Below are 13,327 nucleotides of genomic sequence, written 5' to 3'. Positions count from 1 at the left end.
GGAAGGTATATGTGGTCGAAATTCTATGTTTCAGACTGGGCTCAAATCCCTTCATCACCACCTAACTGAAATGTGTGATCTTAAGCAAATCAGTTTATCTCACTGTGACTTTTCTGTGAAAAGTAGAAGACCTTAGAACTGATTCTGTCCACATTGTACTATCGAAACAAAATGTCCCACTCATTCTATCTCTCCATAAATAAAGAAGTGACCATTTCAAGAGCATCTGGAGACCATAGAAATGGCAGCAGTGCATGGTATACATCTGCATAACATAACATACCATAACACATATTTCACATCACAAATTGTGTTTACTTTTGATTTACTCATGACAATGTTGTTTTCCATGATACGATCAAGTATCAAAGCATCATGTCACTTCGTGTGAAATAATTGTCTGTGATTTCACACTGATGTCAATGCATATGCAAATGGGATGGTGTTCCGTGGTTGGTTGGTTCCAAGTTGCAACTTTGTGGATCATGTGGGTCAGCTGGGCTCATCTGGGAGTGATGCGGGGTCAGGCGATGTCCATGTTGCAGTGATATAGACTATCTGACATTGTCGCCACACATACCTTAAACATTATTTATACATTTTGACATATACTACATAGCTGTGAATTTTTAACCTGGGCAGTAAAGGTAAGGGTCCATGGGTTCAGGTGCCTAATCTAACCCAATATTTCAATGACACATTCATCTCATATCCCCTTGGATCTTTGAGAGGATGTTTTATTGTTTGTTAGTACAAAGATAATATTTTGCCACACATAGGATTAGTACTAGGGGGTGAACTGGGGTAGCATACAGGCGAGGGGCATGCAACTGGTACATCGAAAGGCTTTGGGGTGAGGGGGCTTGTGGTCTATATTTCTTTAATGGGCGTCTGTTGGTGCAGAGGCAGGTTTGTGGAGACACATGTTTTTTTCCAGGACCAGGTTCCAGTCCGGTCATTCACAGGGCAGTGATGTAAAACGGAAGGCAAGAGATACAATGTTTAGTTTGATACTTCTTGCGTCCAAGCTTCTGTGAGAACAGGACAGCCGCAGAGAAGGCAGAGGGGAGTAGGTGGGGGGTTGGCTTGCTGACTGTGCGTGGATACTGAAGGGGAGAGATGAAGGCTGGCTTCTAACATTTAAGTGTGGCCTAATAAAAAATGGAGTCGGTAACTAAACAAAATGGAGTGTTGTGACGTGCATGCCATGCACTGTTATGTGTAATTCAATGGGTTCCGCACACCTTGGCCAAAGGCACGTGGTCAACCACGGAATGAGCATATTATGTGCATTCAAATAGGAATGAAGGGGGGCCTGGGAGACCCTTCCTCTCTTACACCATCCCTTGTCACATCCCATGAGAGACTTCCGTCAGTAGACATTGAGGACATTGTACATCGTATTTCATTTCTACTCCAAAAAGTATATATGTTAATAAACTTATGTGCTTCATATACACTAAATAAACACTGCTGTGCTCCATTTTTTCTGCAATACTAATATTTTCACATTTTGTGAAAACACTGGAAAAACACCACAGAAATTAACAAAACAAACACTGAAAAACAGAAAACCCTATTTACATATAACTATCAACGCTTGAAGGGTAACAACACGGTAAATCTGAGATCGCCGGCTTACTATCTGAAGTGACAGAGACCAAATTGAATTGTGAGCAAGCAGAGTTAGTTTGAGACACAGGAGAAGATAAATCAGGTGTGCTAGTTGGTACTCAGAGTGGAAGATATATATGGACAAATAATGCAAGATGAGTGCAGAGCGAGGAAAAACTAAAGTGTTCTGAAAATATATTGTCTGAGAGTGAAGTTGCCACAGAACCCAGTGTTCCAGTACAGGAGGGTGTGTCTGTTACCTCAATGTCACCAAAAATACTGTGGCACACGTGTTGCTTGTATTTTGCTTTATTTTCAAGAAGGATTACTGTCACACCCCGATGGAGACAATATGCCTGCTTCTTTCAGGTGTCACCACTTCAACGTTTGCACTGCTCAAAGAAGTCCAACCTGTGTCTGTCGGACTAATCACTATTCTATCACCTTCTCTACTATAACAGCATAAGTAATTGTCTGCTTTTCCGCCCAGTTTTTCTAATATATTTTAGGGACTTGTTGACATTACCTTTCTTCTCACACATCTTAGCATTCAGAACCATAGCAAGGTAATGTCATACATATATATAATCGAAACCTTTATTGTGTGGAGGACCAGGTTGGATAAATGGAACGATTTTGAGTATGAGTATGGCATCAGTTATTGTAATAATATTTGGAAATTCATGATGACAGTGAGTAATCAATATATCACTTATTTATTTAGACCTACTCATTTGAGTTGCAGATTGTAATTAAGAAGTTGCTATGTAAACCTAGAAGCCAGATGTGGAAACCTTTATGTATTTGAATAGTTTACAATCATATACCCTAAGGGTACATTTATCAAATGTGCAGATACTTACCATTTGTCAGGGCTGTACTAGCACATCTGAAACACGCCATCAATCTTTAATAGAAGGTAAAAAGTAAGTGCTGCATGAAATAAAAATGAGTCATTACCTGATAAGGGTGTTCTTTATAGACAAAAAACACCTGCTCATTCCATGCAAGAAAAATCAGGACCAATATCAAATTGTCTTTATTACAATATTCTGCAAACCGAGTAACCACATTTATATATATTTATATTACATGGCCTGCGGTAGCGGCCATGTAGTTATGGTTAAGTTGCTAAACCCATAGGAAGAGCACTTTTTGGGTGGCTTATAACTTCGCTCTCCCTGGATGAATCCTCACCAAAAAAAAGTATATGACCCACTCTGAATTTTCTTGCAAAGTTTGGTGAGGTTTGATCTAGGGGGACAAAGTTATAGGGGGGTCACAAAATTTCTTTTTTTCCTATAGACTGAACAGGGAAAAAACTTTGGGCACTCCTACAGCTCAAACCGCTGGACGGATTTTCACCATATTTGCGGCAAGAGAGGCGGCTTGGTCCCGAAAGCGTGCTTTTGTAGATTTGGTGAAAATCTGTCCAGTAGTTTTTTTAATCTGACCAAAAAGTGGGTCTCAAAAAATGAGTGAAATCTATGTCCGCTCCGCGGACACACTTCCCTGTTCGCTCCACGGACAGGACACTGATTTGATAATTGGTTTACGTCATGTCCGCGTTCATGCAACATGTTCGCTGATTGGTTGAGGTGAAGCGTGAGGTGCGTCACATTCTTTCAATGCATCCACCCTGTTGGATCCACAGACACCCGTGGACAGCGCGACATGGAAGTGAGCATACATCTGATTTTGGGGAGTGTGTTGGTGTGTAGGAGTGGCTGGAGAGGGTGGGGGAGTGAGAGATGGGTCAAATGCTTTATTTGTTTAGGTGGGAGAAGGCCGTGATGTGTTCACAGTGTCCGCGGTCACCGCTGTTATCCGCGGACATACTAAACACTGGGCACACTACTGGTTATTTTACTTACTATGATGTTGGTTTTGGGTCATTAGTAGAGCATTGGGTGAGGAGGGTATGTATTGAAGAGTGTGTGTGTTGGTTGTAATTATTATTTTAGAATGTTAATTGTAGTGGATAGGTTTTGAGGTGGATGTGTTATGTTTTTGTGTTGTGGTCATGTGGTAGCTGTTTGTTTCTATGGGTGTGTTATGCTGTGGTGGTTGTGACCAGGGCCTAGAGTCTTCGGCCATGCACCCAAGACTCTAGGCCCTGGACACAACCATCCCAGCATAACACAACAATGCTACCAAACATTATGATTGTGGTATGTGGGCTGCTTAGGGGATATGTTTTCAAAAATGTGAGTACTGATTGGCAGTAGGGTAATCATGTGTTTATAGGATAGTGAGATAATGTGTTTTAGTTTGTTTGTTGGATTGTGTTCAGATTGTTGGTATTGAAAACTGTAGGCATTTTGGGTTGTATTTATTGGTGAAGTGTTTGTTGCATGGCTGTGTTATGTTGCAGTGTTTGTGAGTCTAATTATTATATACTTACTTTTTCCTTTGTCGAGGTTGTATGTTGAGTTTTGGCCAGGCCATGCAGTCAAGATTGTAGTGTTTGTCAACAAACACTTCAGCATAAGATACCAATGGAAGCAAACATTTTGGATTGCGGTCTATGGTCAGGTGTTTGCTTGAATGGGTGTTTGATGCTGTGCTGTTTTTGAGTCCAATCATTATATACTTACTGTTTCACTTTTTTTGGTTGTATGCTGTTTTTTCATGACATTGGTAGTTGGAGCAGACATCACTGTGATAAAAGAAAAAATACATGCTAGTGTAGGTAGGTTATAATGAGTATTGCATTGCATAGTAGACATTTATGTATTTTGTTGACCCTCATAGTTAGTACTTTAGCAGTACTATAGTTAAAACCAGAGTACTGGGCAATTTGCTCAGTTCCTGTGTTTGTTCATTAAATCATTGGGTCTGTGGGAAAGAAATCCATGCTGGATTAAAAAATCCCATTCTACTTTGTGGTACAATATATTTATGTCATTGATTTCAGTAGGAGGACTTGAATAGGTGTATGGTTTCTGATTTGGAAGTGGTGATAGTATTGTTGCAATTAGATAGCAGTTGGTGTATACTATTTGTTTAGTTCTTTTTCTATTTCAGTGGTATTCATCTATCTGTTGGCTTGTTGCAGATTTTTGGGGCAGTTAGATACCTGTTGGCATATTCTAACTGTTTATTTCTTTTTTCATTTTAGTGGTATTCATTTATCTGTTTGCTTGTTGCAGAATGTTGAGGCAGTTAGATACCTGTTGGCATATTCAAACTGTTTATTTCTTGTTTCATTTTAGTGGTATTCATTTATCTGTTTGCTTGTTGAATAATCTTGGGGCAATTAGATACCTGTTGGCATATTCTAACTGTGCATAGTTTTGAAGTTGAAATTTTGTTTATGTTCATACACAGATTACTTATTAAATGGTGGCAATAAGAATATTAAGTGAGCGTTTACACGATTTGCAGGTAATCTCTGTTTTACAGTAATGGTAGTATTATTACATTCAAACCATCCACAATTATTTTTTATATATGCAGTGTAGTGAGTTGCATTAGTTGTGGCATCTGCGTGGTAAATTATGCCTATTGTTGCAAAGGTTTTCTTACCCAGTGATAATTGACCATGTGTGAATCCAGTCAGTTTACAGTTGTTTTTGGTACCATCTGCATTGTAATGTAAAAGCATTACTATTATGTATTTACTATGTGTCTGTATTTGTAAGGTGGAGCGATTATCTGAATTGCAGGTAGTACATAATATGCCATGGTTTGCATTTTGTACAAGTTGCTGAAATGGAATGAATTCACAGTTAGGCATGGATACATATACGAAGCGTTCAATAGGAACTTCTTCTTGTGCGACATGGCTGCAAAGAGTGCATGCATGTTTCCCGTATGAAATCTGGAAGATTTCATTTATAGGTACGTTTTTGTTTTCTAGTAGTTGTAATAAGTACATTAGAAATTATTGTGGATCTTCTTGTGTGTTTATAGTGAATTTGACCATTCCATCACAGTAGTACAATTCCTGCCTTATTCCAGAAACACAAAGGGGCCGATTCATGGAACAAACGTGCGCCGAAAATCTATGCGCAAGCAGGCGCAAGCGCGAAAAAACAGTCGCACGCGCACACGTGCGATTCATGGAAGTCCCTGCGCGTGTTTTCCTCAGGATGTGCGCCAAACCCGTGCATGGCGTACACGTCACTGAAACATCCCGAACGGCGTGCGCGCCGTGCACAGTGAAAGCGCACAACCTCGGCGCACACACCAAAAAGGGGGCGGAACACGGGGCGTAACGCGCGGAATGGGGAACAACGCGCGAAAATAAGGGCGTAACTGGGATGTACTGCTGGGAAGCAGACGGAACGCCCACACGCAGGCGAACCACACGTATTCATGGATTCGAATACGGGAAAAGCGCGCACGGCAAAAGACGCACACAGGCGTAAACGCGTCCGCCACACGAAGGCAGGTGGAAGCGTCCCCACGCACAGTATAAAAGTGCGCGCAAACAACAAACACGTATATACAGCTACGATGAATGCCCCATTTGTCGCAGCACTGATCGTGGGACACCGCAGGAGGAGGAGAATAGCCAGGGCACGCATTTTCGCACCACAGTCAAGCCTTTTTGGGATGTCTGACGACCAGATCTATGGCAGGTATAGGTTTCCACCTCACATCATCCTAGACCTGGTAAGGGAGTGGGAAGCTTACCTTACATCCCCCACCCTTTGCTCCCAAGCATTGAGCCCCTTGGAGAAGCTGCTCAATGTCCTGCATTTTTTGGCCACTGGGTCATTTCAGCGGACTACTGCCATAGTGGGGGGGTCTCACAGGCCACGCAGTCACGCTGCCTACACCAGGTTCTGGCAATCATGACAGCGCGCCCCTCAGTCCGCAGGCACATATACATGCCCAGAACACCCGCAGAAAGGCAGGCCGTTGTCCTGGAATTTTTCAGGGTGACACACTCCCCCAAAGTGCTCGGTGCCATAGATTGCACCCATGTGGCCCTACGTCCACCTAGGGCCACTGAGCACATCTACCGAAACCGCAAGCACTGGCATTCCATCAATGTACAGGTCGTATGCGATGCAAAGGGAATCATCACCTCTGTCTATGCAAACTACCCTGGCTCCACCCATGACAGTTTCATATACAGAATGTCTGCCCTGAGCCGGGCCCTGGAAGCTGGGCAGCATGGCGACACATGGCTCCTAGGTGAGTACAAATGCCCTTGCACATGGATGCATGTCACACACACACACACAAATAAACAAACCCCAAAATTCACAACCATTTACACCTCCCCAGGGGACACTGCCTACCCTCTGAGCAACCACATGATGACGCCAATCCGGAACCCCACGACACCACCCCAGGTAAGATGCAACGCCGCCCATATTGCAACCAGGGCCATAGTGGAGCGCACATTCGGAGTGCTCAAGTCACGTTTCCGCTCCCTTGACCGCTCTGGCGGGCAGCTACTCTATGCACCACCAGTAGTGTGCAGGATCATTGTGGCAGCATGTGTCCTGCACAATGTTGCAACACGGCAGGGCGTCCCGGTGGACATGGTGGTGCCCCCACATCCCCAACCACAGGCACAGGCGCTGCCCATGGGAGGGGACAGGGCACGTGGCGAGGAAGCCCGGACCCAGCTTGTGGCCACATTTTTCACCTAAACTCCCACCCCTGCGGAGTGCACACAGGCCTGGCACATACCAGGTGACAATCGATGATGAGAAAGAGACAGTCAACTGTCACAACCCTACCACCCTGAGATAGTTGCCATGGAAGTGCCACATTGTCTGCATCCCTAGCTACTTAAACACAAGCTATCCTGTGTGACCAAAAGGCACACATATGACATGACATGATATGGCCTAGACACAAGTATTTCAAGGTGCGATGAGGCAGGGAGGGGGGAACAAGGGAAGACAGACAACGGTACTACTAGGCCAGGTGTCATTTAGATTGTGCAAGTGCAGGGGTAGGGGGAAGGGAAAAGTGCAAGGCGAAGGGGCGGGGGGGAGTGCAGTACAGGGTAAGTAGACCAAAAAACAAATACATAGGCCAGCTGTTGGCAACTGCAAAGGTAAGTGCAGACAAGTACTGGGAAGGGGGGACTGTAGGGATAGAGAGACAGTACCGCAGTGCAGGGGTTGCCAGGGAGGCAGTGCAAGTGGTGAGTGGCTGGGCCAGGGACCGAGGTCGGTGAGAGTGCCCCAGTTGCAGATCCAGTGCAGTTCCAGTGAAGAATTTTGCAAGGGAGAGGCAGAGAGAAAGCAGAAGCAAAGAGGAAGGTCTTGAGGTGCTTCCCGGAGATGGTTCTCCCAAGTTCCAGTGAGGCAGGAAGGCTGTTCCAGAGGGAGGGCCCTGCCGCGGAGAGAGATCTACCCCCAGCTAGTTGCTTTGAGAAGCGGATGACCCTGACATGCAAGGTGTGAATCACACACACTTGCAAAACAGGCCATGGCCATCACTGTTATGTCACTCAAACCCTCCCAAACCACAACATGACATGGCAAGCAATACCCATACACCAACACAGTAACAATAAGGTACACATTGCCATGTCCAAAATGTACAGTGGCATCAGACAATGATGCCTGACCTGGAATCAGATGAAATGACTGACCAACAACCTCCCACCCAAAATAAGTCATTTCCAAATGCATTACAAGAGTTGTAGACGTAACATAACAATGAATGCCTGTCTACATGCACATTGTGCATTGCAAAATCAACACTGCAGTTTCTGTGTGCTGTGTCCTACTCCTGCAACACACTGCTCAGCGCACAGCACAGTGAACAGCCATTGTGTGTGATGCACACCCTGCGCATCACATCTAAGCGACAGACCACATCAAAAAGCAAATTAGGCATGTACAGGATCCATAATTGGTCACAGAACATGTGCTGCAGGGACACAGTGGGCACCAGAAGTCAAACAGTGTACATGTGGATATGCAAGGGTGGTAGTACATGTAGTGCATTAGAGTGCAAGTGTGTGGGTCAGCAAGGACATGCACTCAACATATGCATGTGCAATCAAGTGACCATCAGTGTTCTCTACACATCACATGTGAACATTCACCATGTGTACACCCCAGCATGTCAAACCACAACTATCCCCTCGCACCTGAAAGGTAAACACAACACATGAACAGGCATTGATCAGCAGAACACAACATGTACATAGGATACCACCATTAATTACAATGTCAGGGTTCCTATCACACTGCAGGGCAAGGCAACTATCAACAACAACCCCCCCCTCCCTCACAAATGACCATGACCCACTGAACAACTGCACCTGGGTCATGGAGCCTTCAACCCTCAATTCCACCTGGCCACAGGATCACCTTTACCCTTCGTCACCATCTCCCACCTTGTGTGTAAAAAGGTGCCTGCACCCCCAGAATCCACACTCATTTCCAAAATCACAAAATCCAAGGCATAAAAACGAACCAGAACACCCTCCAGTAGATGACTTGACGTAGCAGTACCTCACAAAGTCCAAGTACTACCTCAATGATGCAACAACCAAGGTAGCACAGTAAAACAATGTCACAACAGGATGTGAACCATGTGTGGTACATAACATAGAATGATGCACCATGAACGGATGTGTACTGTCACAGGTCCCGTGTACAGGTGCGGGAGTGCCACGAAACAACCACCCCCACCGTGTCCCGGGTGCCTGCAAGGTCAAACTCACACAGGCCCCTGAGACCCTGGTGGGGAAGGAGGTTCAGGGATATGCAGTCGGGACAGGTGTTGGCACACTGGATAACTGGAATGAGTGGCAGGAGAGGGGAGGAGGAATGACACATGAAAGTAGGGAATGCACGAAAATGGACTACCTGCATGAACACATACACAATCCAAACAAACTTGGACATCATTGTCATGGCCTTCTGTAGTCCAGGCTTAGGAGTGGCACAAACCAACCACCCCCTCTAGGGTTTTGGCGCCTGCAAGTTTGGGGCTTACACAGGCATCCACAACCCCAGCGGGGAAAGAGGGTTAGGGAACGTTGCTTGGATAGGTACTGGAAGCAGGAACACCGGGTAGAGGGTACAGGGTTCAAAATTGCATAGGATTCCGGGTGATTAGGGGGAAAAAAACATACCAAATTGAATTACACATACATCCATGCATTAGTGCACCCCCCAGCAAGCCTATGCAGAGCAGTTTGAAAGAAAAACAACAAGACACTTAGCTCTGGTTTTGAGTGCTGGCCTCCTGCCTGCGCACTCTCAGGTCCGGTTACAGGAGCACTGCAATGCTGCAAAGAGAGCCACAGTCAACAACCTGTACGTGCCAATTACACAAAAACACACCACCAAACATGCCCCATAGCAACAAACTGCTCTACAAACAGACAATCTGGTGTAGATGCTTCGTACCCATATATAACATTACCCCTGTGATGGGTCATACACAGTCAATGCAGTAAGTCAGCCGCCGGTGGGTGCGTGGCAAATGGAACACCAATGTGTAACAATTCACACAACATGCAATGTTCCCTGGGTAAGCAGACATACCCATATAGCAAGCCATGACTTCAGAGCAAGTTGTGTACCACCATGACCGAAACAAAGTTGGCAGTGCATTTATCATAATGTACATGGAAATGAAATGCACTGCACCCGAGTATGTCCCTTGCTGTATGTCCTTGTGAGCTGCCCCTTTCCATGTCTCGGAAGGCTACATGGTTGATACAAGTGCCTCGATGGACCTTGGTGTACCGCAGGGTATGTTCCATGCCCCTGCAGGTGTCCCAGACAACCCTACAATCAACAGCCATCAGTCCACCTACACATCTGAGCTGCATTGTGTGCTTCAACACCAATATTCGTCCAAGCTCACCCTCAGTGCTGTGACTAAGCCTGCATGTGCAACTCGCCTGGTGCAAGCTTTGCTGTGTTGTGGCCCCCCTGTGCTGCTCACCTTGCCTGGAGTTCCTTGGAACACGTCAGCAGTTCTAGGATGTAGGTCTGCAATCCCTGTGCCTCTGCTTGTGCACACATGTGCATGTGGGCACCAACAAACGTGTCCAGAATTCCGTCGTCCAATGGGCCATGTCTGCTGGCAAAGGTGCTCTGGAGGCTCATCCCACTGCAGAATGGGCATGAAATACATGAGTAATGCTTCAAAGTCATCTGTGTGTGTCTTTTCAGGCATCTCATTACTTGACCATGTCAGAGAGTCACATCATAAATCACACCATCAGTCCGTCTTTCACATCCAAAGTGTGGAACACTATCTACAGCATTAATTGCAACAAGCACGTGTACAGTAAAGATAAGAAACATACTACACAATGCATAGCAATGTATGTACACATTAATCATGAAACACCCCATCTAGCAAAAGCTGAACAGTGGACAATAACACCAAAATCATCCCCACTATGGGTGTAAACACAAGTCACACAGCACCAGACATGCCACAGATAACACAGTCCAAAGCCCTTGTGTAAAAGGTTGTGACACTGAACCATCCTTTCGAGCCCATGGATAAGGGAGGCAGGAGTGGCATATGTGAGTCAAGGACCCCAAGCAGCAAACACATACACAAGACAAGCCTGAAGGGCCCAGCTGGAACAGACAGTGGATGCCTTCAAAAGCCACAAAGCACCGCACCGTCACATGAAAGCACAATAGACAAGCACTTTTAAACTATATTAACTAATTACACTAACTATGGAAAACCTACATTATCTAATTAAACTAACTATCAAACAGAAACTTAACTAATTAAACTAAAAGAAAAATCAAAAATGGCCACATACGACCCGGGGGGGAGGGGAGGCACCCAGGAGTGGGGAGGTACAGGGTGCTGCTCAACATCCACATGCGATGATGCTGAGCCAAAAAAACAACCTCCATGGGCTCAATGCCTGCACAGCCCGACCTATGTGGGAGATAGATGGTCGTCCAAGTCTGGCTCATCCTGTAAAGGAGGACGTGGCACAGTAGCCTGGCCACGCCTAGCCGCAGCTTGTCCCTCGTCGGCAGCAAGTCTGCCGGACGGGTGAGCCTGGTTCTGTGTGGCGATGTGACGTAGGTCTGCATGCAGAACCTCACGTGATACACGTGCTTCCTCTTGCAAGGTAGCACGTGTAACACGGAGTTCCTCCTGCAAGGCCTGGCTGGACAACCGCTGCACCTTCCGGCAAGCCTGTAGCTCAGCCGAGATGGTACGCTCAAGCTGTGCAAACCTCTCCTCTGCCTGCTGCCTCTGGGACATCATAAGGACACCCAGAGTGGATCTGATTGAAGCATACTCCTCCCTCAGGGCATCCATGTGTGCCTCTGCGTGAGCAGCAATTGCTTGACGCAGAGATGACATTTCAGCCTGGAGTGCCCTGTCTGAGGCCGCCATGCCCAGCCTGAGCGAGCGGGCCGTGGACCGTGCCGCCTGCTGCTGGAGAAGCACCTGCCTAGCAGGGGGGAGCACAGATCGGGCCACACGCTCCATGCTCTCAGCGATGTTCTCCATTGCTGCCCCCTGCCGTTCTGAATTGGCAGTCATGTCTTGCTCCCACTCAGTATACTGCGGTTGGGCTCGGCGACCGCGTTGCCGGGCTTGACCCCTGCGGGACCCAAGGACCGGGGGTCCTCGCTGTGTTGGCACCGCCCGCGGCTGCACGATTACATGCCCCCGTCAACGTGATGTCCCAGGCAGCTCAGTGACTGGTGTGGAGGGTGACCCTGCGTTCCGATCCACCACGGGCTGAGGAACCAAGACTGTCTGATTCCTCAGTGCAGGTGTCGCAGACAGAGGAGTGTCCACATCAGAATCATTCACCCCTGACACATGGACTTGATGCTCATCCAACTCAACATGGACGTCAGAGTCGTCATCAAGGCTGGACTCATAGGCAGCCAGAGACAAGATGGACTGTAGCACTTGGGGGTTTTCGTGGCCTACCACCCCACGACTCCCACTAGTGCTGGGTTGATGTAGTGGTAACACCCCTGTGTCTGGCATGACAACACCATCCTCCGCCTCCATTGCGTCATCACCTGAAAAATAGAGAGAAAAAAGGTCACTACACATGTCAGAAGCACACAACACACACACACACCGACAGCAAACGCATCAGGCAGACATGTGACACACAACATATGACCTGGCATGCATGCTGGGTCAACTTTGAATTGCTTCTGTGATCAGACCTGTTGAAAGGTGGTAGTTTCCATGGAAGTGGGTCTATGCAGTGCAGAAAATGTGTACGCCACTCACTACCTACATGTACAAGGACTCCATGGTGTGTGCCAGGAAATGTGAAGGCAGTGCAATGTCAAATTCAGACATCACGTGCATTGTGCATTCAATGTGTACCATATCTAGAAGCCAAGCACCCCTCCACCCCAGTACCAAAGCAGGGATGCCTAGCATGGTATCAAAAGGCTGACCATACACCTGTGTATTGACAGGCAGTGTTGATTGGCATCAACAGCTTAATGTGATTCAAGTGACAACACTGCAAATGATGCTGGGACAGTAAGCAGGACACATGATGAAAACTCTGGATTCCGCCCATGTGTGAAGAAGACACAACAACAGTTGGACAGAGTCATTGGCCATTGAACAGGCTGAGGCACACAGATTGTCAGACCCTAAACATGTGTGCAACGCAGGACTGAACCACAGTTGACATGGGAAGGCTGATGAGATGGCAGGCAATGTATGTAACCAAGGACTTGTATTACAGTGATCATCCAGTCAAGGACACATTGGGGCATGCGTGCAATGCACATGGAGCATG

The sequence above is a fragment of the Ambystoma mexicanum genome, chromosome 9 (assembly GCF_040938575.1).
Source record: "Ambystoma mexicanum isolate Mex_15411 chromosome 9, UKY_AmexF1_1, whole genome shotgun sequence".
In the NCBI taxonomy this organism is placed as follows: Eukaryota; Metazoa; Chordata; class Amphibia; order Caudata; family Ambystomatidae; genus Ambystoma; species Ambystoma mexicanum.
Note: the sequence above shows the minus strand (reverse complement) of the source record.